The sequence below is a fragment of the Schistocerca serialis genome, chromosome 3, assembly GCF_023864345.2.
Source record: "Schistocerca serialis cubense isolate TAMUIC-IGC-003099 chromosome 3, iqSchSeri2.2, whole genome shotgun sequence".
NCBI classification, from domain to species: Eukaryota; Metazoa; Arthropoda; class Insecta; order Orthoptera; family Acrididae; genus Schistocerca; species Schistocerca serialis.
The window spans coordinates 906,726,813-906,751,565 of NC_064640.1; positions in this window are offsets into that span (position 1 = coordinate 906,726,813).

Sequence of the window (24,753 nt, forward strand, 5' to 3'; positions counted from 1 at the left end):
CTTCTAGTGAAATGCACTGTGTTCTTCCATTTGATACGCTCTTTATACACGAAGTCTACTATAATTCTGCCGTTTCTCGTGTCGTCAAGGTATAATATGTCGACAACGTAACAGGTCATTATTAGGTGTTCTCAATGCCACAGAGTAGACTGAAAACTGTTCTTAAGAAAAATTCTGGTCAACTGATCATACCTGTATGATCTGCTATGTATCTTCTAGTATAGATTTTTTTATTTACACAGAGTTTCTGTTTTCTTACACGTATTTTCCCGTGTGAATACCTGTTTCAATATAGGAGAGCCATCATCTGTAAATCCTTATGCACATGATTACGCAGTTACGTTCAGTAACTAATGATGCACTTCTTTCTGAAAGTAGATCCGTTTCGTACAGAATTCTAATACATCACATTAGTCCCTACTCTTTTGGTTACAAAATTCTATCTTTCAACATAGCCTCCGTTCAATGCGAAGGCCTAACACCACATTACTAGGATGTCATGTATGCCTGCATGGTACTACTCTATTGGTACACGTCGGATCCAACTTCTTGCTGCATCAGTAGCTACCCCACCGTCCACATACTACTTTCTTCAGCGCACATTCTTCACTGGGCCCAACGGATGGACTCGAAAGGTGGGAGATCCTGGCTCTCGGATGGATGAGGAAGAACAGTCCAGTGAAGACCTCTCGTGGGCATCGAATTGTGTTAAGCCTTGCATTGTCATGGAGAAGCAGCGACGTGTTTGTTTGTGTCCGTCAGTCTCCTCGAATGAGAGTGTCCACACGTTCCAGCATTGCAGAAGTCACAGTTGTGTGCGGCCTGCCAGTGAGCTAGAGGTGGGACAAGTTGCGCGACCTTGTAGCTATGATGACAGACGCTTCGGCCAACTACTCACTGTGCTCTTGTTCACCAGCAGGTCTCCATCGTGATTCTGCTAGCGCCTATGAATGTGTGCGGTGCTCTGCTTTTCCACCAAAGGAAAATGAATGACAGCTCTCTGCCTGGAACGCACATCCGTTACAAATGCCATTCTGAAGGCAGCATATAGCACCGCCAAATATGGAAACTTCATGAAACGGTAGAGGCTGAAGCGGGTATATGTCCCGCAACAAATTCCTCATTTTTTTAACCGAAACTGGCCGAGAAAATAATGTTGCATTACTTGTTGAGCATTCCTCGTACGATATGAACGCCAATGGACACTGTTTATGTCTCAATTAGTTATCTGTTGCGACGTCTTAATGTGGCCGTTTCTACAAGGAAAGAACAAAACTGAACATACAGATTCGTAGCTTCAGGCAAGTCCAGGAAGATTTGCTTCAGCGAACAGAATAGGAAAGCCGAGTTATTTCTTCCAGAACTGTTCTCATATGGGATGCAACGGACAGATTAAAACAACGTATATTTTAGCGGAATGGTTATTGAACCACAGCGGAGCGATAAATCCATGAATATGAGAATCTGGAAAGATAAATCGAGATTTCCCGCTTCCCTCAGTTCGCAAGCTCTCAAACCGACTTCGCGCTTAGCAAAGCACGCGAAATCAATCGGAAAGAGAATGCATGCGAGTATATGTGTTGCCTCAATAAAACACTACTTATCAGAATTAAGTTGTGGCATTTTTTTCGTAAAAACTGAATTTAGCGTGCCTTTTCATGAACTTCTTTTTGCTGTACGTAAACGATATATGTTTTTTTTGTGTCACCTTTAAAACCTAATACTTTAGACTTAAACTCATGGTGAGGGTTTCTTCGTATACCTTAAAGTGCAACAAAATCTGAGATTACTTCGCAGAACTGGTTCAAATGGTTCAAATGGCTCTGAGCACTATGGGACTTAACTGCTGAGGTCATCAGTCCCCTACAACTTAGAACTACTTAAACCTGACTAACCTGAGGACATCACACACATCCATGCCCGAGGCAGGATTCGAACCTGCGACCGTAGCGGTCACGCGGTTCCAGACTGAAGCGCCTAGAACCGCACGGGCACACCGGCCGGCCCGCAGAACTGGTATCACCTTCATTTTTTTTGTGACACGGAAGTTGGTGCTGTAATTGAAAATTCATGATAAGTTCTATGGGACCAATCTGCTGAGGTCATAGGTCCCTAGGCTTACACACTACTTAATCTAACTGAAACTAACCTACGCTAAGGACAGCACACACAAACATGCCCGAGGGAGGACTGGAACCTCCGACGGGCGGAGGTTGGTGTTGTAATGTAGCAAATTATTAGGAGTTGTCATCTGCATTGAAAGCGTAGCTTCCTGTGGAGCCGGGAGGAGAACAGATTTTGGTTCTCGCAATGGAATAGATGACGCTGGCTACTGGGCCGTGCGAGCAGTGTATTTGCCTAACGCTGCGTGCAATACGTAATACATTCACTCTATGAATCTGAAGAAGTACTATTAAATATTAATAGATACTTTTCATACTTAGTGTACTTAATTCTATGGATAAAATAACCATAATGTTAAAACTTCAAATCAATAAGTTCAATACTTTCGGAGATATAATTTGTTACCTAAAACACATAATAACCATGTTGGTATTGTGAAACTGAGTTAGGGACTATAATGAAAAAATGGTTCAAATGGCTCTGAGCACTATGCAACTTAACTTCTGAGGTCATCAGTCGCCTAGAACTTAGAACTAATTAAACCTAACTAACCTAAGGACATCACACACATCCATGCCCGAGGCAGGATTCGAACCTGCGACCGCAGCGGTCACGCGGTTCCAGACTGAAGCGCCTTTAACCGCACGGCCACACCGGCCGGCGACTGTAATGTATTCGTCTACAGTATCAACTGAAAGAACAACCAAGAGGATAAGTTCATATAATAAAATTTTCTGGAATTTTCTTTACTTTCATTACCACAGATTTCAGACGTAGTTGAAAGTACTTTGGAAAATTATTGTTTCATCGTGTTTTGGAGGTGTGAGTGTTGTGGAGAAACTGAGAGAGTGAATGGAGGGCATACGTAAAATTTTGAATGTGACATTTTATTAAAACTATGTAAATGTATGTGTGCGAAAGTTTATGTGCAATAGGGGAATTTGTGACGTACTGTATGTCCGAGTGAGCTTGATTTTGTAAAAGGCAACCAGAACGGGCGCTCAGTGTTAAATTTATCAGTAATTTATTTTGTGGAAATAAAACGTATTTTGTTTGCATTAAATTTTATTTAGTTTTGGGATACGAGAGCTCTAGACTAAATTACTTATGGTAATTTGACTGATTGAGATTAGAAATATCGCAATTAAACGAATGTTCGAGATGATCAGATTGGCTGCTTAACATACTAGCGAACAGGAATTCAGCATTTCCTGCGAGTTTGAATAGGGCTTTCTGTCTCAATTCTGTAAGTCGTCCGCAGCTCGTGGTCGTGCGGTAGCGTTCTCGCTTCCCACGCCCGGGTTCCCGGGTTCGATTCCCGGCGGGGTCAGGGATTTTCTCTGCCTAGTGATGACTGGGTGTTGTGTGATGTCCTTAGGTTAGTTAGGTTTAAGTAGTTCTAAGTTCTAGGGGACTGATGACCATAGCTGTTAAGTCCCATAGTGCTCAGAGTCATTTGAAACATTTTCTACCGTCTTCTGGTAAACACGTATGTTAAACCGTGCTAATCAAATTTGGACCAAAATGAGGAAAGTCGCGCGTTTGATCGATTCTCGTGTCGTTGACGAAAAGCGACTACAGTACTGAGCATTTTTTGAAAACTTGAGCTTTGTGAGTGGTTTATTTTAGGAAATATTCGCGCATGAACGTTTCAAGTCATACATAAAATCCGCGTGGCGTGTTTCGTGCAGATTACGAGACATTATGGTGAGTCCTTCTTTATAAGAAGCCTACTGAGCCACTGAATGTGTTAATTCGCAAATTATCGTGGGTCAGTAAGTGTTTAGGACGTTCAAAATATCAGATCGGACTAAATATCTTCTGACTACTTTTGGGTGTGAACTTGTAAATGAGACAGTCTGTAGCATTGCATAATGGATGTCGGGATATTAAATGCGAACTTGATAGCCATTTTCCGTGTTTTAAAGACAACAAACCAAATTAAACGAGATTTTAGACGTCGTTTCAAACGAGTCATGAAACAATCCCTAACGCCCGATATTTTAACTAACTGTCAGCTACTGCCCATGGACTGGAGTCATGCTGCCTTTGCGTGGTGGGATTTAGTCGAATTTTCGTCAACGCTGCTAAACCAGTATCTACCATAGCGCAGTGAAGGGGCGGACAACATGAAACCTATTCAGGTGGATGGACTGGCTGTTTAAAGCCCCGCCACAGTATGTAAAATTGCATTAATGCGTTTCGTAAATGAAATAATTATTGTGATGGCGGCGAAACTTTTCGTTTGCTGAAGACTCTCACATTCCGCTCCACGCGTCGTTATTTTCGTCCTTCCACTATTTTCAGACGATCGTCTCGCTCAACTTTAACATTTTGCAAAAAGGATCTGTCATCTTCTTGTTGGCACTGTCGCTACCTCTCCTTCTCATAGTCAATAAACGTAATTATTTTAATAGCGAGCCGTCACACCTGACTGAGAGGACATTTAACGTAATCGCTTCACTGCTTGTACCGCTTGGTAAACGATACGAAATTTTTCAAGTGGAACACCCACGTACCTACTCGCTTAATCACTTTCGTTCGCGTTACCAGCGAAATTCCAGTTTTCCTTATCTATTAATAATTTGGTCGATGGGAAAGTAGACAGAAGTTTTATGAGAACAATATACTTCGTGAATTTCTTGAAGTGTATCTATGGACAGTCTTCTTGCAGGCCTTAGATATCTGCATGTACAACACCAACTTTAATCGGAACAGTAGCTAACAGTATAGCGAAGTATGAAGTGGGCGACTGACACTGTAAGGCTGCAGAGAAATCTGTCATTGCCGGCCGCTGTGGCCGAGCGCTTCTAGGCGCTACAGTCTGGAACCGCAGGACTGCTACGGTCGCAGGTTCGAGTCCTGCCTCGGGCAAGGATGTGTGTGATGTCCTTAGGTTAGTTAGGTTCAAGTGGTTCTAAGTTGTAGCCGCGCGGGATTAGCCGAGCGGTCTAGGGCGCTGCAGTCATGGACTGTGCGGCTGGTCCCGGCGGAGGTTTGAGTCCTCCCTCGGGCATGGGTGTGTGTGTTTGTCCTTAGGATAATTTAGGTTAAGCAGTGTGTAAGCTTAGGGACTGATGACCTTAGCAGTTAAGTCCGATAAGATTTCACACACATTTCCTCTTCTAAGTTCTAGGGGACTGATGACCTCAGATGTTAAGTCCCATAGTGCTCAGAGCCATTTGAACCATTTGAAATCTGTCATTTTTTAATTTTACAGCTAGCGCAATGAGCTCTGATATCTTCCGTGAATCGCAGGGCATCGCCGAAATTTCTAGCTTGGCTTCACAATGGCACTTATCAGCCAATAGTAGGCCAAACATTGACCATAAAAGGTCATTACAATAGCGAAAACGACTGAGAAGATTTTAATTTGATGACAAAAGGTCATGGAAAACTACAGTCCTAACTAAAATAGCCACCGCGAGGAGATACAGTATGATTTATTCTAAAGTCATAGTAATGAACTCCCAAATGGTCCTATAAGCTGTCACATGACTATTTATCAGTCACAGAATATTGTCACCAGATTAAGGCAGTGCCTCCTACGAACACGCTGTCACGCATTGTCGATAAAGAAGCATATGGCGCTCTCGGAAACCGTTTCAGTTTGTGCCCACCGCCGAAGACGTGACATGTATCCATGACACCGCTGACGCACGTTAGCCCAGGTAACTAAGCGTTATCGGCCTACATCTTGGTTGCTGGTTTCTTCAGATACGCTACGGCTGATTTTCTCCCTCATCCTGTTCGTGCTCTGTTTCTTAATGCCCTTGTCGACTATGGTACGTTAAGCCATAGCCTCCCTTTGCTCCGGGAAATTCTATTACCGCGACTAATACGATCAAGCCACATCATTTCAGCTTTACGTGCGTAACTGTGGGTCCAGGCGAGTAATGGAGGAGCATCCTTCCGTACTGTGGCCTTAAAGGGGCCGCTATGTTACGCGTGCCTCATGATACGGGTGCACGTGTACCAGAAGCGTTGCACCCTGTTACTCGGCCAATCTAGTTTGATGAGTTTGCTAGGGTTGCATGCACTATGACCTTGCCCTACGCCCACAGGCACGTATCGGGCAGAGTCACAAACAAAGCCTTGTGTTACGCTCTGGGTGCCGTTTGTCAATTCAAACCGGAATGAATTAAAATGGATACTGCGAGGGTAAATGAAAGATAAACCGGAATTTTTGTTTTACGCTCCTTTTTGTTAACAGAAAGCGGCGCGTTTTATGCTCATAGTTACTTTTGTTTCCAGTGAATGTCCTCCACAGCAAGAATGTTTTCGTACTGTTACTTCAGTCAGAATCGTAATGTCAGAGCAAGGGGCACCGAATTATGATTAAATTTCTCACAATAGTGTGGGTAAAACCGTCTGAAACGTTTAAAAGAATTTCGGCACAGTCCGAGGACAACACAAGTATACGACAAGTACACTCCTGGAAATGGAAAAAAGAACACATTGACACCGGTGTGTCAGACCCACCATACTTGCTCCGGACACTGCGAGAGGGCTGTACAAGCAATGATCACACGCACGGCACAGCGGACACACCAGGAACCGCGGTGTTGGCCGTCGAATGGCGCTAGCTGCGCAGCATTTGTGCACCGCCGCCGTCAGTGTCAGCCAGTTTGCCGTGGCATACGGAGCTCCATCGCAGTCTTTAACACTGGTAGCATGCCGCGACAGCGTGGACGTGAACCGTATGTGCAGTTGACGGACTTTGAGCGAGGGCGTATAGTGGGCATGCGGGAGGCCGGGTGGACGTACCGCCGAATTGCTCAACACGTGGGGCGTGAGGTCTCCACAGTACATCGATGTTGTCGCCAGTGGTCGGCGGAAGGTGCACGTGCCCGTCGACCTGGGACCGGACCGCAGCGACGCACGGATGCACGCCAAGACCGTAGGATCCTACGCAGTGCCGTAGGGGACCGCACCGCCACTTCCCAGCAAATTAGGGACACTGTTGCTCCTGGGGTATCGGCGAGGACCATTCGCAACCGTCTCCATGAAGCTGGGCTACGGTCCCGCACACCGTTAGGCCGTCTTCCGCTCACGCCCCAACATCGTGCAGCCCGCCTCCAGTGGTGTCGCGACAGGCGTGAATGGAGGGACGAATGGAGACGTGTCGTCTTCAGCGATGAGAGTCGCTTCTGCCTTGGTGCCAATGATGGTCGTATGCGTGTTTGGCGCCGTGCAGGTGAGCGCCACAATCAGGACTGCATACGACCGAGGCACACAGGGCCAACACCCGGCATCATGGTGTGGGGAGCGGTCTCCTACACTGGCCGTACACCACTGGTGATCGTCGAGGGGATACTGAATAGTGCACGGTACATCCAAACCGTCATCGAACCCATCGTTCTACCATTCCTAGACCGGCAAGGGAACTTGCTGTTCCAACAGGACAATGCACGTCCGCATGTATCCCGTGCCACCCAACGTGCTCTAGAAGGTGTAAGTCAACTACCCTGGCCAGCAAGATCTCCGGATCTGTCCCCCATTGAGCATGTTTGGGACTGGATGAAGCGTCGTCTCACGCGGTCTGCACGTCCAGCACGAACGCTGGTCCAACTGAGGCGCCAGGTGGAAATGGCATGGCAAGCCGTTCCACAGGACTACATCCAGCATCTCTACGATCGTCTCCATGGGAGAATAGCAGCCTGCATTGCTGCGAAAGGTGGATATACACTGTACTAGTGCCGACATTGTGCATGCTCTGTTGCCTGTGTCTATGTGCCTGTGGTTCTGTCAGTGTGATCATGTGATGTATCTGACCCCAGGAATGTGTCAATAAAGTTTCCCCTTCCTGGGACAATGAATTCACAGTGTTCTTATTTCAATTTCCAGGAGTGTATATGTACATCGAAACAGTTTTTACGAAGACGAGAAACGGCGAAGAATCCAGCTCACTGACGTCGCCCAATGAATAAGGAGAATATTATCATAGTTAACCTGCGTACTGAATACAATCGCCGAATAACAGTTACTGAAATTGCTACTGACGTTAGGATCAGCTACAGCAGTGCTCAGGCGATCATTACTGACAACCTTGGATTTTGGGAAGTGTCCGCAAACTGGGTGTCTCGTATTCTCACCGCAGAGCAGAAATTTCATTGTCTCGAGTGTTCCAGAGGAACGGCTGCACAAACTGAGCAATTAAATAACGCGTCGGTCCACCTCTGGCCCTTATACAAATCGCCAATCGACTTGGCATTGATTAACAGAGTTACTGGATGCCCTCCTGAGGGATATCGTGCCTAACTCTGTCCAACTGGCTCGTTAGATCGTCAAAATCTCGAGATGGTTGGAGGGTCCTGCCAATAATGTTCCAAATGTTCTCAGCTGGAGAGAGATCCGGCGAAATTTGTGGCCAAGGTAGTGTTTTTCAAGCACGAAGCCGTGTGCAGGTGGGCATTACCTTGCTTAAATGCAAACCCAGGAAGGGCAACAAAACGGGGCGTAGAATATTGTCAACTCGACGTAGCGCTGTGCTGCAATGGTGTCGCAGAAGACACTCAAAGGGATTCTGCAATGAAAAGAAATCGCACCCGATACCATCATTGCTGTTGTCGGGGCGTGTGGTGGGCAACAGTAATCTTCATGTCCCACCGCTACCGGTGAGTCTCCATACACGTCTTCTGCCTGGACTCTCACTGACTGGAGTAGAATTGTCTTCAGTGGTGAGTCCCGCTTCGAACAGTAATCAGCGAAGACGTGTCCAGAAACGCCACGGACAGCGGTGGGTTACCAACCTGATTGTCGCCCACCATACGGCTCGACAACCAGGCGTTGTGGTCTGGGGTGACATTTTGTATCATAACAGGACCCCTTTGGTTGTCACAGGAGGCACCCTGTCAACAGAGTGGACCATATTGTATGGCAATTTATTTATTTTTTGCTCTTCATGTAAAGCCAGCGTGCGTTTAAATTTCAGCAAGATAATGACCGCCAGCACAGGGGAAGACTTTGCACTGCTTGTCTTCGTGCTTGTCAATCCCTACCTTGACCAGAAAGATCTCTCGATATCTCCCCAAATGGGAACGTTTGGAGCCTTATGGGTAGGACCCTCCAACAATTTCGGGGTTTTGTCGATCTGACGTGCCAATTGGACAGAATTTGGCATGATATCCGTCAGGAGAACATTCAAAAACTCTGTCATTCATTGCTAAGCCGAACAATTGCTTGCATAATGGCCAGAGATGGACTAACGCGTTAGTGACTTGTTCAGTTTGTGTAGCCCCTACTCTGAAAAAATCAACCATTTTTTCTGTTTATCTGTACATATACCTCACATATTCAGATTTCCGTCCCATTCGGGCAATTCCTTCGTGGTGCGTCGTTTTCATTGTCTTAGAGTGTACTTACAATATAAATCAGAAAAAATAAAAACATTTGCCAAATAAAGCTCTGAATCAAAGAACAAAAGATAAATGTACTTCCATGTCGCAAAAATGTACGGTGTGTGTTTTTCAGATGATTCGATGGTATAGATTAGGTGTCTTCTGTACGTGCAGCGATTGTACAAAAATATGGGAGAAACACATGTTTGAACATAAAAGGAAATGCTAATAAAGGCTGCTTGTTGCGCTCTTATATTTCATTAGGAACGGCACTGCACATTGTCCTCAATAGGTTTCATGTGGCAGACGTGGCCAGAACAGAATTATGTGTAGTAGAGAGTGTGTTATGTTGAAGCTAAGTGAATTTGAACATGGGCGAATTACTGATGTTCGTATAGTTGGTGCTTCCGTAACCAAGGTACATCTACATCTACATAAATACTCCCCAAGCCACTGTATGGTGCGTGACTGAGGGTCCCCTGTACCACTAACAGTCATTTCCTTTCCTGTTCCACTGGAAGATGGTGCGATGGAAAAACGACTATCTGTATGTCTTCATATGGGTCCTGATTTCTCATACATTATTGTCGTGGTCCTTACGCGCATTGTATGTTGGCGTCAGTAGAATAGTTCGGCAATCAACTTCAAATGCTGGTTTTCTAAATATGTTCGGTTTTCAGGACGAACTGTATCGAAAATTTTAGTGCATGCAGCGAAAGCACAAAAACATCGTCCGTTAAGACACAACGCGGACGAAAGTGCGTGTTGTGACGATGACAGACAGTCATTGAAGAGGATTGTGAAGAAAAAACGACAGGAACAATAAAGTTACTGTACAACTGAATGTCACACTCGCGAACCCAGTCAGCATCAAAACAACACGAAGGAAGGGTCGTACGCTGAGAATCGCAGGACAATCTGGGATTCCAAACCCACTCATCAGTGGCGCAAATGCCTGTAAAACAAGAAATTGGTGCTCGAGACACAGAACCTGGACTATAAAACCATGAAAAAAAATAAAATGTCGGATGAGTTTTGTTTCACATTTTCTCCAACTTCTGGCCGAGCTTACTTCCGAAGAGTGAACTGTGGCAGGGGTTCTGTGATGTTTTGGGCAGGCATATTCTGGTATTCCATTAGTCGCATAGTTACTTTGCAAGGTAGCATTAAAGGCAAGGATTATGTGACCATCGAAAAGGATGATCAAGTCCATCCCACGGCACAATGTTTGTTTCCAAATGATGATGTTGCGTTTCCCGACGACAGGTCCCCAGTTCACAGAGTTCAAATCGTCCAGGATTGATGCTTTGGACATGAGAATGAACTGTCGCATCTCCCCTGGCGACTACAGTCATCAGGTCTAAATATTGTTGAGCCTTTTTGGCCTACTTTGGAGAGAACTTTCATCATGGTTAACTGAACATGTCACTATTTTGCAGGAGAATAAAAAAAATGGTTCAAATGGCTCTCAGCACTATGGGACTTAACTTCTGTGGTCATCAGTCCCCTAGAACTTAGAACTACTTAAACCTAACTAACCTAAGGACATCACACACATCCATGCCTGAGGCAGATTCGAACCTGCGACCGTAGCGGTCGCTCCGTTCCAGACTGTAGCGCCTAGAACCGCACGGTCACTCCGGTCGGCGCAGGAGAATCGTGTAAGGTTCCCTTGAATACAATACAGGAACTATATTTATCCATTCCGAAACGACTGAAAGCTGCTTTAAATGCCAACTAGTACTTGCGCCGTATTAGACATAGTAGTGTGTTGAGTTTTCGGTGACTCCATGTTTCTACCCAACCCCTTTATCTCTGAACATTCTGGTGGTTTCCTGCACTAGTGCCGCGTGGTCTAAGGGCGCCATGTCACGGTTTGCGCAGCCCCTCCCGCCGGACGTTGGAGTCCTCCCTCGAGCATGGGTATGTGTGTTGTTCTTACTATAAGTTAGTTTGAATAATTTTTTAGTGTATAAATCTAGAGACCGATGACCTTAGCAGTTTGGTCCCTTAGAAATTCACACACATTTTTTCCTGCACTAGCCAGTCTTACACATTCGGAGATATTCTCTTTTTTTACCAAAGTTACGAAGCTGTAGACTGTTCTATGAGAAAATTTTGCTCCTACCTGCGAACAAGGCGAAAGTGAAACGGCAGTCTTTCTGTGAATCTACTAAGAAATGAGGTTCTTGAACATCGTTCCATAACATGCAGCTAACGGAAATGGTCAAACAATTTAACTTGTCACTTCATCTTAATAGCAATCAATTCAAAAGAACGAGAAGTTTTTATTCCTTTTTTCCCCTTTTGTTCTCTTTTCCTCCACTCTGCATTTCCATAGACAATGTTGTCACTAGAGAATTGTTATTTATATGTTGCCCAATCAATTCTACGGTTGAAGCAACACATTAATTTTCACGTTTATGTGCACCACTATTCAATTTTTTACATTCTTTGATTACATAATTCCTATGTAATCCCTATATATTTCCTAAGTAACAGCATGTTCACAACAGGCATAAATGAGGTATTATATACATTTTCTTGAAAAAATAGGTGATAACACGTGCAATACTTGCAGAGTAATATTTCCCAAAGTACAAGTGCAAATATGGAGTTTCAATTAAGTCATCAAACCACAGCGGAAGGGATAAGCATGCATACTCGACAAGGCTATACAGGGGCATAATACATCAACTTCGGTGTACGCGCACTGCAGTAGTCCAATAGCAAAAAATACAGTAATCAAATTTTCAAATGATGAAAAAGGAATATGGACTTCGTGACCAGATATTTACCACACATAGTTAAAATAGCTGCGGATCTTAGTGCATAAACTTGATTGTAGACAACAGAGTGACGTGAGATGATGAAATGTCGATCATCCATTGCACGTATTAACATACATCGTTGTAAGCAAATATTTTGCATTTTGTCAAACAATACTTTTTATTCTCTGCAGCTCTTCCTGCTTTTCGCTAGGAGTCTTTGACGTAGCAACCTTCCTACAGACACAAGTATCGTTCGTTGAAAGCCTCATGCAGCCCTCAGCGTTAATCAGTAGATCAGTAATACAATCTGTAAACAACAACGACTCTTTATCATTCCGTAGGAGAACTCGCAGCGCAAAGCGACATAAAATACCATTTTCAATTCGAGGAACATAACATAAACCTAGGCGTTGTCTTATATGGATTTCATGGATTAACAGAGACAGCCGGCCGCGGTGGCCGAGCGGTTTTAGGCGCTTCAGTCCGGAACCGCGCGACTGCTACGGTCGCAGGTTCGAATCCTGCCTCGGGCATCGATGTGTGTGATGTCCTTAGGTTAGTTAGGTTTAAGTAGTTCTAAGTTCTAGGGAACTGATGACCTCAGATGTTAAGTTCCATAGTGCTCAGAGCCATTTGAACCATCTAATTAACAGAGACAGCTGAGTTTCACAGGATCTTTGTTAGTGAAATCGATGTTGATTTTTTTTTTAGGATTTCCTTCTCCAGAAACAAAATAATGAGTGAGTAAAAAAGTATTCCACAGTTCTACAACACTGACGTCGGCGATATGGGCTTATAATTACGTACATTAGTTCGAGGACAGTTTTTGAAAACGAGAATGACTTGCGCCTCTTTTCCAATCGCTAGATAGCATTTGTTGTTCCAGGGATCTACGATAAATACTGCTATTAAAAGAGGAATAACTCCTTGCTCATTATCTGTACAGAACCTGCCATTAATCTCGCCTGGTGGCCATTCCACTATTTAGCAGTTTTAGTTGACTGTCGATTCGGCAATCGCTTAATCCTATACCTGCCACTTCAATCTACATCTACATTTACATCTACATGAGTACTCTACAATTCACATTTAAGTGCTTGACAGAGGGTTAATCGAACCACAATTCCATTCCACTGCCGAAATGCGCGCGCGAAAAAACGAACACCTAAACCTTTCTGTTCGAGCTCTGATTTCTCTTATTTTATTTTGATGATCATTCCTACCTATGTAGGTTGGGCTCAGCAAAATATTTTCGCATTCGGAAGAGAAAGTTGGTGACTGAAATTTCGTAAAAAGATCTCGCCGCGACGAAAAACGTCTTTGCTTTAATGACTTCCATCCCAACTCGCGTATCATATCTGCCACACTCTCTCCTCTATTACGTGATAATACAAAACGAGCCGCCTCTTTTTGCACCCTTTCGATGTCCTCCGCAATCCCACTTGGTAAGGATCCCACACCACGCAGCAATATTCCAACAGAGGACGAACGAGTGTAGTGTGAGCTGTCTCTTTAGTGGACTTGTTGCATCTTCTAAGTGTCCTGCAAATGAAACGCAACTTTCAGCTCGCCTTCCCCACAATATTATCTATGTGGTCTTTCCAACTGAAGTTTAACACCCAGGTACTTAGTTGAATTGACAGGCTTGAGAATTGTACTATTTATCGAGTAATCGAATTCCAACGGATTTCTTTTGGAACTCATGTGGATCACCTCACACTTTTCGTTATTTAGAGTCAACTGCCACCTGCCACACCATACAGCAATCTTTTCTAAATCGCTTTGCAACTGATACTGGTCTTCGAATGACCTTAGTAGACGGTAAATTACAGCATCATCTGCGAACAACCTAAGAGAACTGCTCAGATTGTCACCCAGGTCATTTATATAGATCAGGAACAGCAGAGGTCCCAGGACGCTTCCCTGGGGAACACCTGATATCACTTCAGTTTTACTCGATGATTTGCCGTCTATTACTACGAACTGTGACCTTCCTGACAGGAAATCACGAATCCAGTCGCACAACTGAGACCCCACAGGCCCGCAGCTTGATTAGAAGCCGCTTGTGAGGAATGGTGTCAAAAGCTTTCCGGAAATCTAGAAATACGGAATCAACTTGAGATCCCGTGTCGATAGCGGCCATTACTTCGTACGAATAAAGATCTAGCTGCGTTGCACAAGAACGATGTTTTCTGAAACTATGCTGATTACGTATCAATAGATCGTTCACTTCGAGGTGATTCATAATGTTTGAATACAGTATATGCTCTAAAACCCTACTGCAAACCGACGTCAATGATATAGGTCTGTAGTTCGATGGATTTCTCCTACTACCGTTCTTAAACACTGGTGCGACCTGCGCGATTTTCCAATCTGTAGGTGCAGATCTATCGGTGAGTGAGCGGTTGTATATGACTGCTAAGTAGGGAGCTATTGTATCAGCGTAATCTGAAAGGAACCTAATCGGTATACAATCTGGACCTGAAGACTTGCCCGTATCAAGCGATTTGAGTTGCTTCGCAGCCCCTAAGGTATCTACTTCTAAGAAACTCATGCTAGCAGCTGTTCGTGTTTCGAATTCTGGAATATTCCATTCGTCTTCCCTTCAATGTTGATACGATAATTAAAAGGTGAAACAATTTCGAAAGTCCGAATTCAGTATTCCGACCTTCTCTCTGTTACCTTCTGTTCCGGTGTCATTACAATCACTGAGCGAGTGATTTCGAAGAACTTACTGCCTTCATTTAATACCTATATTTCTTGGGATTTTAAGTCAGTTCTTTCGGAAACATTTGACTTTCAATATTCGATCAAACAACAATGCGGCGTCCTAGATTCATATCAGCAGTGACCCAGTTCTCAGCTGTTGCCAGTATCCGGTTCGCCCACCATTAGACTAACAACGGGAGGCCGCCAATTGTGAAATTCAGATTCGATTCATACTGCGCATAATAAAAGCTCATGGCCAGAGGTGTAATGTGGCAAAGCACCAAGATGCACTTCTCAGCCGTTGTCGAGAAAATCGAGAGTTAAAAGAAACCATTGCGGTGAAATACTCTCGACGATTAATAATTTTCTACAGCGTCGTGGCGCAGCGGTAAGCGGTCGGGTTCGTAATCCGAAGGTCGCCGGATCGAATCTCGCGCTATGCAATTTTTTTTGTTATTAGTTTTTTGTAATTCAAATATATATATATATATATATATATATATATATATATATATATATATATAAAGTATTAATGAATTGCTTATGCATGTTGGTGAAGGCGGATCGCTCTCCAATTGTACCACCTCCATTTTTCCGTTTTTTTTTTAACAGGGTGTACCAAAGCTCTCCCGTCCGCACTGATTTTCGACAATGTTACAAGTTGCGCTAGGGACCGCATCTACCTTCTTTCGAAGTTAGCAGGCAACTACGCTGTTATGCGGCGGCTCGTTTCGACCCATTCAACATCTGTCATTCAAGTGTAACGAGCGAGTAACGGAGTTTATATTTCATACCTGCCACAGCAAATTTGTGTTCGTGGGGTCTCTATTCTAATTCGAACGTTTGACTTACGCTACACGTATTCGTTTCGGAATATCGTTTCTACGTCTTCCGTTAACTATACGTGGTTAACATTATGAAGACAATTAATAACATTTGTGAAATACAACTTTGTTTGCGGAAAACATAATGATGTCGCCAGTTTTTCCACGACAAACGACTTTCAACAACTTATTATATGCATAATTGTTGCAACTGATTGCCGGGAATTATATATATATATATATATTTGAATTATAAAAAACAAATACTAAAAAAAAAAGTTGCATAGCGTGAGATTCGATCCGGCGACCTTCGGATTACGAACCCGAGCGCTAACCGCTGCGCCACGACGCTGTAGAGAATTACGAATCGTAGAGAGTATTTCACCGCAACGGTTTCTTTTAACTGTCGATTTTCTCGACAACGGCTGAGAAGTGCATCTTGGTGCTTTGCCACATTACACCTCTGGCCATGAGCTTTTATTATGCGCAATATGAATCGAATCTGAATTTCACAATTGGCGGCCTCCCCTTGTAAGTTTGCTTAGCAGTGGTCTGAGGTTTGATGGCTGGCGTGTGCTGCCAGTAGTGCGTGCATTCACTCCTTGGGTAGCGTGCTCAGTGAACGCCTCGCGTCGCACTCGAATGCCTGATTATCGGTCGAGCTGCATTGACCGGCACGCTCGGGCAGAGCGCGCACACAGGTCGCGGTATCTCTGCCGGAACAAATGCTACGCACAAATTACGCACTGTTTGCCAGCCTTCCCGGCGCGTGCATTCGACCCTGCCTCATCACGGCTCAAGAGCAGGGAGCCGAAGAATCGCTTTCCGCTAAGCGCAGTGGAGAAAACTGCCTTCAAAGGAGCCTATCGAGCCATTTGGGACAATAGCTAAACCGCTTACAAGTTCGATTTGGATTTTAACGCGCTAAGTAAAACTTCATGTGTTTAATTTGAACCGGAATCGTAATGCAGCACAAATTTCGTCATTGTTTCTGAAGTTTTTGAATTGAAATAGTGAAAATACCGCGAATGAAGTACGTAGTAACAGTGGTACAATAGCATAGTGGGGTGAGCAGTATTTGTGAAATTATTTAGTTAATTATTCCTCAAAGAACTCACTCTGATGGAAGCAACGTAATACACATATCAAAACAAATTTTACATCACCCCAGTTCCCAGAGCTCCTGAAGATAGACGTTGACTGTGGATATTGTATCACAGACTCAGTCCCTTTGACTGTCCAGTGATGTCACTAAACCCGCCAAAGATGTAAATAACCATACATGAGCAGCGCCTATTAGACGGAGGTGGTCCGACAGCCGATCAGTTCCAGTCATTCCACCAGGAAGGAGATACACTACTCGTGTTGTCTGTAGTTCAACAATGCCTAGACGGTCAATACTGCTGTTCGATCGCGTCCGCATTGTTACTTTATGCCAGGAAGGGCTCTCGACAAGGGACGTGTCCACGCGTCTCGGAGTGAACCAAAGCGATGTTGTTCGGACATGGAGGAAATATAGAGAGACAGGAACTGTCGCTGACATGCCCCGCGCTGGCCGCCCAAGGCCTACTACTGCAGGATGACCACTACCTACGGATTATGGCTCAGAGGAACCCTGACAGCAACGCCACCACGTTGAACAATGCTTTTCGTGCAACCACAGGAAGTCGTCTTGCGACTCAAACTGTCCGCAATAGGCTGCATGATGCACAACTCCACTCCCGATGACGATGGCGAGGTCCGTCTTTGCAACCACGACAACATGCAGGGCGAGATAGATTGCCCCAACAACATGCCGAATGGACCGCTCAGGATTGGTATCACGTTCTCTTCACCGATGAGTGTCGCATATGCCTCCAACCAGACAATCGTCGGAGACGTGTTTGGAAGCAACCCGGTCAGGCTGACCGTCTTAGACACCTTGCTGCACTCGCCCCAGTTCCGGTGTTTCAAAATGGTTTAAATGGCTCCAAGCGCTATGGGACTTAACATCTGAGGTCATCAGTCCCTTAGGCTTAGAACTACTTAAACCTAACTAACCTAAGGACATCGCACACATCCATGCCTGAGGCAGGATTCGAACCTGCGACTGTAGCAGCAGCGCGGTTCAGGACCGAAGCGCCTAGAACCTCTCGGCCACAGTGGCCGGCCCAGTGTTTCATTACACCATTTTCAAGCCACTTGGCCAACGTAAACTAGAAGGAATCCAACCTCATGTGCAGTCATAACAGAAGTCAATATTAAATATTCGGTGTCCATAGAGCTCTGGTTTACGCGACTTTTCTATCCCTTCGTTCATCAACCGACGACTCGACCCAGCGAACGACTCACTATCATGGTCAGTACGCGATGCATACGCAGGAGGAAGCAATGTTTATTGCCTCTCCTTCGAATGAATACCGTCTGAACGTCAATAGCACCCCTTTTCATGACGTACCAATATCTTTCTTGTAACATCTCCCAATGGTTTCTTCAGAACATATTTATCTGATTCATTAGCTTTACTCAGTCTCACTTCTGTGTCAGGGGCATATAATTATTGGACTCCTCATTAGAGATCTAGAAATTTTTAAAAGGAGAAAATTTGAAGATCAGAACGACCGAGCGACTCAACCGAATCGTCCGTTGATGAACGAAAGGGCCGTGTCGTGTAAACCGGATTTCTACAGACAGTGGTTATTATTTATATTGACCACTATTATGACTGCACACGAGGTTGGGGACCCGGCGGAGGTTCGAGTCCTCCCTCGGGCATAGGTGTATGTGTGTCTCCTTAGGATAATTTAGGTTAAGTAGTGTGTAAGCTTAGGGACTGATGACCTTAGCAGTTAAGTCCCATAAGATTTCACACACACACACGAGGTTGGATACCTCTGATTTACATTGATCAAGGGGCCTGAGGATGGTGTAATGGAACAATGAAACTGGTTGCGTAAATAAATCAAATGTAAAAGAGACATCTGCAGGTATTTTGATTTTCATTTCATACTGAAAAACCGAAGTCCTTGTAACTATATATTACAGGGATGGACATACAAAGATTACAGTGAGCTTGCTTTAATAAAAGTGTCTTCATTCCTTAACACAACGATACGGATGTACCGATAATTTCCTCAGTCCCACGAAATAGAAAAATGTTGATTTAATTAAAAATATTGTGTTCTGTCATGAAAACTAATATGTGAAGAATATAACGCCTCTGTCAGGTTCACACCAAATTACAGAAACAGCGAATTTTATAATAGTCATTTAGACAAACGTGTCATGTATATAGTCTAGTGGCTAGCATTGCTAGCTCTGGATCATGGGGTCCCAGGTTCAATTCCTGACCGGGTTGGGGATTTTCTCTGCCCGGGGACTAGGTATTTGTGTTTTCCTCATCATACTTTTGATCACATGGTGTACCTCTTTGCCACCAGTCGGCGTGTGCCATAGCGGACTCGTTGCACCTGTATTATTTTGCAACCTCTGTGTTTTACTTGGGCACAGTAAACAGGAAGAACGGCTGCCAGTGTAGCTCTACACGTTTCAGCGACTTAGCAGTTCCGTCAAAATCATGATCGATACACAATACATATTCAGGAGGAAGAAATGTTTATTGCCTCCTGATGGCATGTATGCTATCCGAAAGTCAATAGAACGCCTTTTCATTGCGTACCAGTGTCTTTCTTGTAACATCTCCCAGTGATTTCTTGAGAAAATCTGTTTTTTTTATTTTTATTCAGTTCCATCTCTCTGTCAACGGCAGATGCTCACTGAACACGTCTTTAGATACCTAGAAGATTTTAAAAGGGAAAAAATGTAAAATTCAAAACGGTGAATTGTGGGAATTAAAACAGTAGTAATAATACATCACAAGATTCAAATGATGACTAGCTCAGTCGTTATTGGTCCTTCAGTGAAAGACTAATTGTTTTCGATCAAAAGTGAGGTAATTTTTAATGAAATTGTGTTGTCTATCATCGTAATTTGGCCGTCGATTTCCCCCTAGGCACATTGTATCCCCGCAGTGTGATTCTGGAAGATCTGTGTAATATCACTGTATAACTATGGGGACTTATTAAATATGTTTACTAGGCATAAATTTCTTTAAATGTGGGACGAGTCCATCTGTTTTCGTACTGTTAAAACACATCTCTAGGCGGGCGCATTATTCTGACGAAAGATTATTTCTTTACTTAACTAGTCAGGCCGTGTTGCAGGAAATTTTATATCTAATTGCTGCAGAAGAATTGTAGTCATATTTTTTATGCAATGTATTATTCTCTTCGAGACAGTCGACAAGAATAATTACTTTTACATTTGACTTCATCATACGGATTAATGCACAGTGTTCTATCTGACAAGACAGGGAGTGTGCTACCCGCACATAGAATTGGTGCGTCGGGTAACATCTGTTGGCCTGGTGGACTGGCCAATATGTATATGGCCTTCAGATGAATTTGAAAGCTCGTTTAGACAAATGACGGTTTGACTTGATGCCTAGTCTCCATCTCGAAAAAATCAATACACAAACAGTGAAAATATGATGACAAGAGCAAGTTCATACAATTGACAGATAGATCATGCTCGCAACTCTCCTTCTGTCGTTTAACTGATAACTGTCATCCGGTCACAAAACTAAATTCCCTCTTTCCCTGAAAAACCACCAGCTTCCACACACTCATTTAGTTGCTGTTGCTTTTCTCGTGTAAAGTGGTGAACTCACATTCCATCTGATGCAAAAACTGGGGTACCAAATTAGATGACCTCTTTTTCGATGTGTTACGAACACTGCTCATAAATCATTTCCCTATTTTCAATTGCGCACCAACGACCTTGCCACAGTGGTATCACCGGTTCCTGTCAGATCACCGAAGTTAAGCGGTGTCGGGCTTGGCTAGCACTTGTTCGTGTCACCGTCCGGGCCTGCCAAGTGCTGCTACGCAGTCAGCCCTTGTGTGGTCAATTGCGGAACTACTTGACTGAGAAATAGCGGCACGGGTCGCGAAAACACAGCAGCCGTGAGAGCGATGTGCTGACTACATGCTCCTCAGTATCCGCATGCTCTGACATCCAAGGGCTAAGGATGACACTGTGGCCGGTTGGTACCGTTGTACTTTCAAGGCCTGTTCGGACTATGTTTGATTGTTTTATTTAAAATTGCTCAGCATTCAGGTGTTGTGATACACATACAACATAAAGCTTTCTTTCAGTTACTTCTGCTTGTAAATTTACTTTTCATCGCCAATCTGTCAACAGAGTATTTGACACCTTCTCATTTTAGTCTGTGATTGTAGCTGGGGGATGTCATTTATGTGAGCCGTCTTAAGAAGTAGCAAGTCTGTATTTGAATTCAGTTACCGGTTTTTTAGATGCTGACAATCAACTTGCAGAAGCCTTACAACCATCCATCAATTCTCGGTGTATTTACATCGAAGAAAAAATTTTACAACGTCGCGTATTCCACGATAATTTTAACACATGAATAGTGTTTTGGCGCTGTGTGTACTAACTGAAGACAAATTAAAATTTTGTTCGTGTGAACACAAGGCCGAGAAATTTTATCTTAGCTTTTAATATGTATTCATTATATTTAAGTTCTCATCACAAGTAAAGTGCCCATTATCGTACATGAAGTTTCAGTGTTCCGATGTGCTCAATTCTCCGTAGTTTCGAGATGCAGGCGTCTGATATTCACGTGGTTTATCATGTTGATCCCATGAATAAGCAGTCACTTGGGCGTATATACGCACGCCCCTTGTGCAGAGAAAGTGTATGAGTTAATAAAGTTTGCGCGAAAACCAGTGACAGGACTCTGAATAATTCATACCTCAATGAATGGTGCTTTACTTGGACTCCGGCTCAAAGTCTGGAAGCAGTAACATTAAGCCACCATCTCTTGTCTCCTGTCTCCTTGGTGGCTAAATGATGACGGCGAAAATGTCTTCCAATACCACGATTCGAACCGGCTATGTGCAAGTCGACCACCATCGCCCAAGCGTGCTTCGGCGACCTCGAATATGAGGCAGTAATCATTATGTAATCAATATGCTGAACAATTTGATCGTGAACATTAATTTGATATTTCCGTTTTTCCACCAGAGTGTATAATCGTCTATAAAGGTGGCGTGGAAAATGGAACTTCCAAACATTATAGTCGTCATCCACCTCTGAGATGTCAGTGTATTTTTGCCATGTGGAGGATCCGTGTTCAATTCGCGGTACTTTCAAGGATTTTGCCTTGGTGAGAAGACTGGGACGGGATCCACTGAGTCTCATGATTCCAGCCGAGGAACTAACTATTTGACCGAGACATAGCAGCTCCAATGTGTGGAAGGTCGACAACTGCCAGGAGCGCGATGTGCTGACACAATGTCCCTCCGTCCCTGCATTTGAACAACGCTACGTGACAGAGCCGGTTCACACCACGTGGTTTTAAGACTTTACCGCATCCGCCTCGGTAGCTGTGTGGTCAGTGCTGGGATTGCAAAGCGAATGGGTACGGTTTCGATTATCGGCCAGGTCCGAGATTTTCTCCGCTCAGACACTGAGTGTTCTGTTGTCCTTACTTTCGTATCGTCATAACTGGCATTACTATTGAGATGGCTGAATGGTTACGGACCGACAGCCAATAAAATGAAAAAAGGGCCTCATAGCAAAGCTGTCTTTTTGAACTTTATTGTCTTTAAACCTTTTATACTCAATGTGGGAATTTACAGTGCTCTGTGGCCAAGAGCAACCACAAACGATTTCCACTTGTTATGAAAATATATTTCCTGTACGAACGATCTCATATGAATTCAGATTATATTGTCTAATAAAAGAGGGAATATCATTGTAATCTCGCGAAAAGTATTTACCAACAGTTTTTCTGTAAAACAATTGTACTTGATTAAAACAGTATATTCATTGCCTGATCGAGTTTTATGTAGGGTAAGGTGATTTAAGTATGATACAAAATCACAAAATTAGTCTGTATTTTTTAAAGAAAGTAGCACCTGTTACTAAAAAACTGTATATCAAACAGTATTAACTGCTTAAAAATGAAACTATGGTTAAATATTTGAAGTTACAAATGTAAACTAGAAAAAAATAAAAACGCTATCATTTTTTCGATATCTTAAATATGGTATGGCTGGTCCAAAATAGGATACACGTGTGGTACTGTTGTGTACACTTAAAATAGAAGACTGAGTCTTAAAATGAGATAGACAATCCAAAAAACTTATACATATGTATAAGTGGGCTTTATCTGTGGAGGTATTTTTAGGGTATTTTTGGTATGAAACGAAAGTCAGAGTGAACTGCAAGAATTTTTCTATTTCTTCTATTTTTAATAACACGAAGTCAACTAATGGGTAGAAACAGCTACAATTATATTTAATCTATCGACAATAATACAAAAATAAGAGATATACAAAAGAGAATCACTGTCTTTTTTCATGATTATCAACAGGATCGTTAAACACAAATCAGATTCTTCGTTTTATAATTTTTAACCCCAGTAGCAGCGTCAGGAATTGGCAATTTCCCTATTACATCATTATTATTAATATGATAAATATCTTTTTCATTTAAGTTAAAATTTATTTTGTCCTGGTCAAAGACTTTAGATACTTAACTTCCAGTACTTTTTGTATGGTGCACATACATTGGCAGCTGTATTAAATCCTCTTTCTGTTTGAAACTGAGCCTAGATATAATCCCCACCACCTGCATGTGCTTTATCATTCGTTATAATTGAGTCTGCTGTGAATTCGTCAAATAGATCAACATCTTCCAAGGTGTCATTCGTTTTTCAGACAGATGTCGGACTCAGAATCAGTCTCCCCAGTTTTCTTCTTCTCGCCACATCTTTGATCATAGGCATAGCAATGATTTTGGCATACTCTTTTTTTGTTTCAGTAATGTGTTTACAATGTTTTCTTTGAGGTTATTATCTGTGACAAAGTGTCTGCCCCATTACGTTTGGTCACAGGTTTTTACACTCTGAAGGAATAAACTCCCCAAAACTTGCTAAAGTTTCACTACTCCAAAGAGAGGTTACACTATTTCTTCAAGAACTATTAGATTCAACTCCAACTCCATCACAGAAAGGCAACATGGCATCATCATCTGAAATGTGACTCAGCTCAGTGACATTTGTGGGGTCATTCACGTCTTTTATGGTTGAAGCAAAATCTTTTATAGTATACAGCCTTTCTTTCTTGTTATGTGAAGATGTCCTAGTACTAGTGCTCTAACCCATATCCCAACATGTGCCAATTTAATATTGTATGATACAGGGGAAAAATAAAATTAAGATGTCTAGGGTCCTATATCACAACATTTCATTCCACATTATTATGTCAGAATGAAAACTATACAAAGCGGACTCAGGAGGAATAACACTTGAAAACATTTGCATCCAGCTAATTCTTGAATACGACCATGTGCGCGCAAAATTTGAATCTAGTAGCCAGCAAACAATTTTAAACCTAGCACAGTTTTTAGTCTCTGGTGCACTAATGTCAACGCTAGCAAGAAATATAGCACGGCAACGGCTACATTATTGCCAACAGTAGCAAGAAACACGTATTTCAGTGTATAGAACTGTTTGACAAAAAAAATTAGTATATCACTTTTGCGCATCAATTGTATAAAATTTTGGAACAGCGAGTATCATATTTAAGAATTATTTTACATGCTTAATAATTTTTTCGTGATAATAAATGTGTCCATAATGAAAAATCCAACAGACAGAGCACAATCTTCTGTGTATTTAGCACAAATTTAGTAGATTCAACGTCAATATTTTCATAAATGTAGCAAATGCTCTAGAACTGCGTGAACATTTATCATCTGTGAGTGTGTTTGGCCGGCCGAAGTGGCCGTGCGGTTAAAGGCGCTGCAGTCTGGAACCGCAAGACCGCTACGGTCGCAGGTTCGAATCCTGCCTCGGGCATGGATGTTTGTGATGTTCTTAGGTTAGTTAGGTTTAACTAGTTCTAAGTTCTAGGGGAC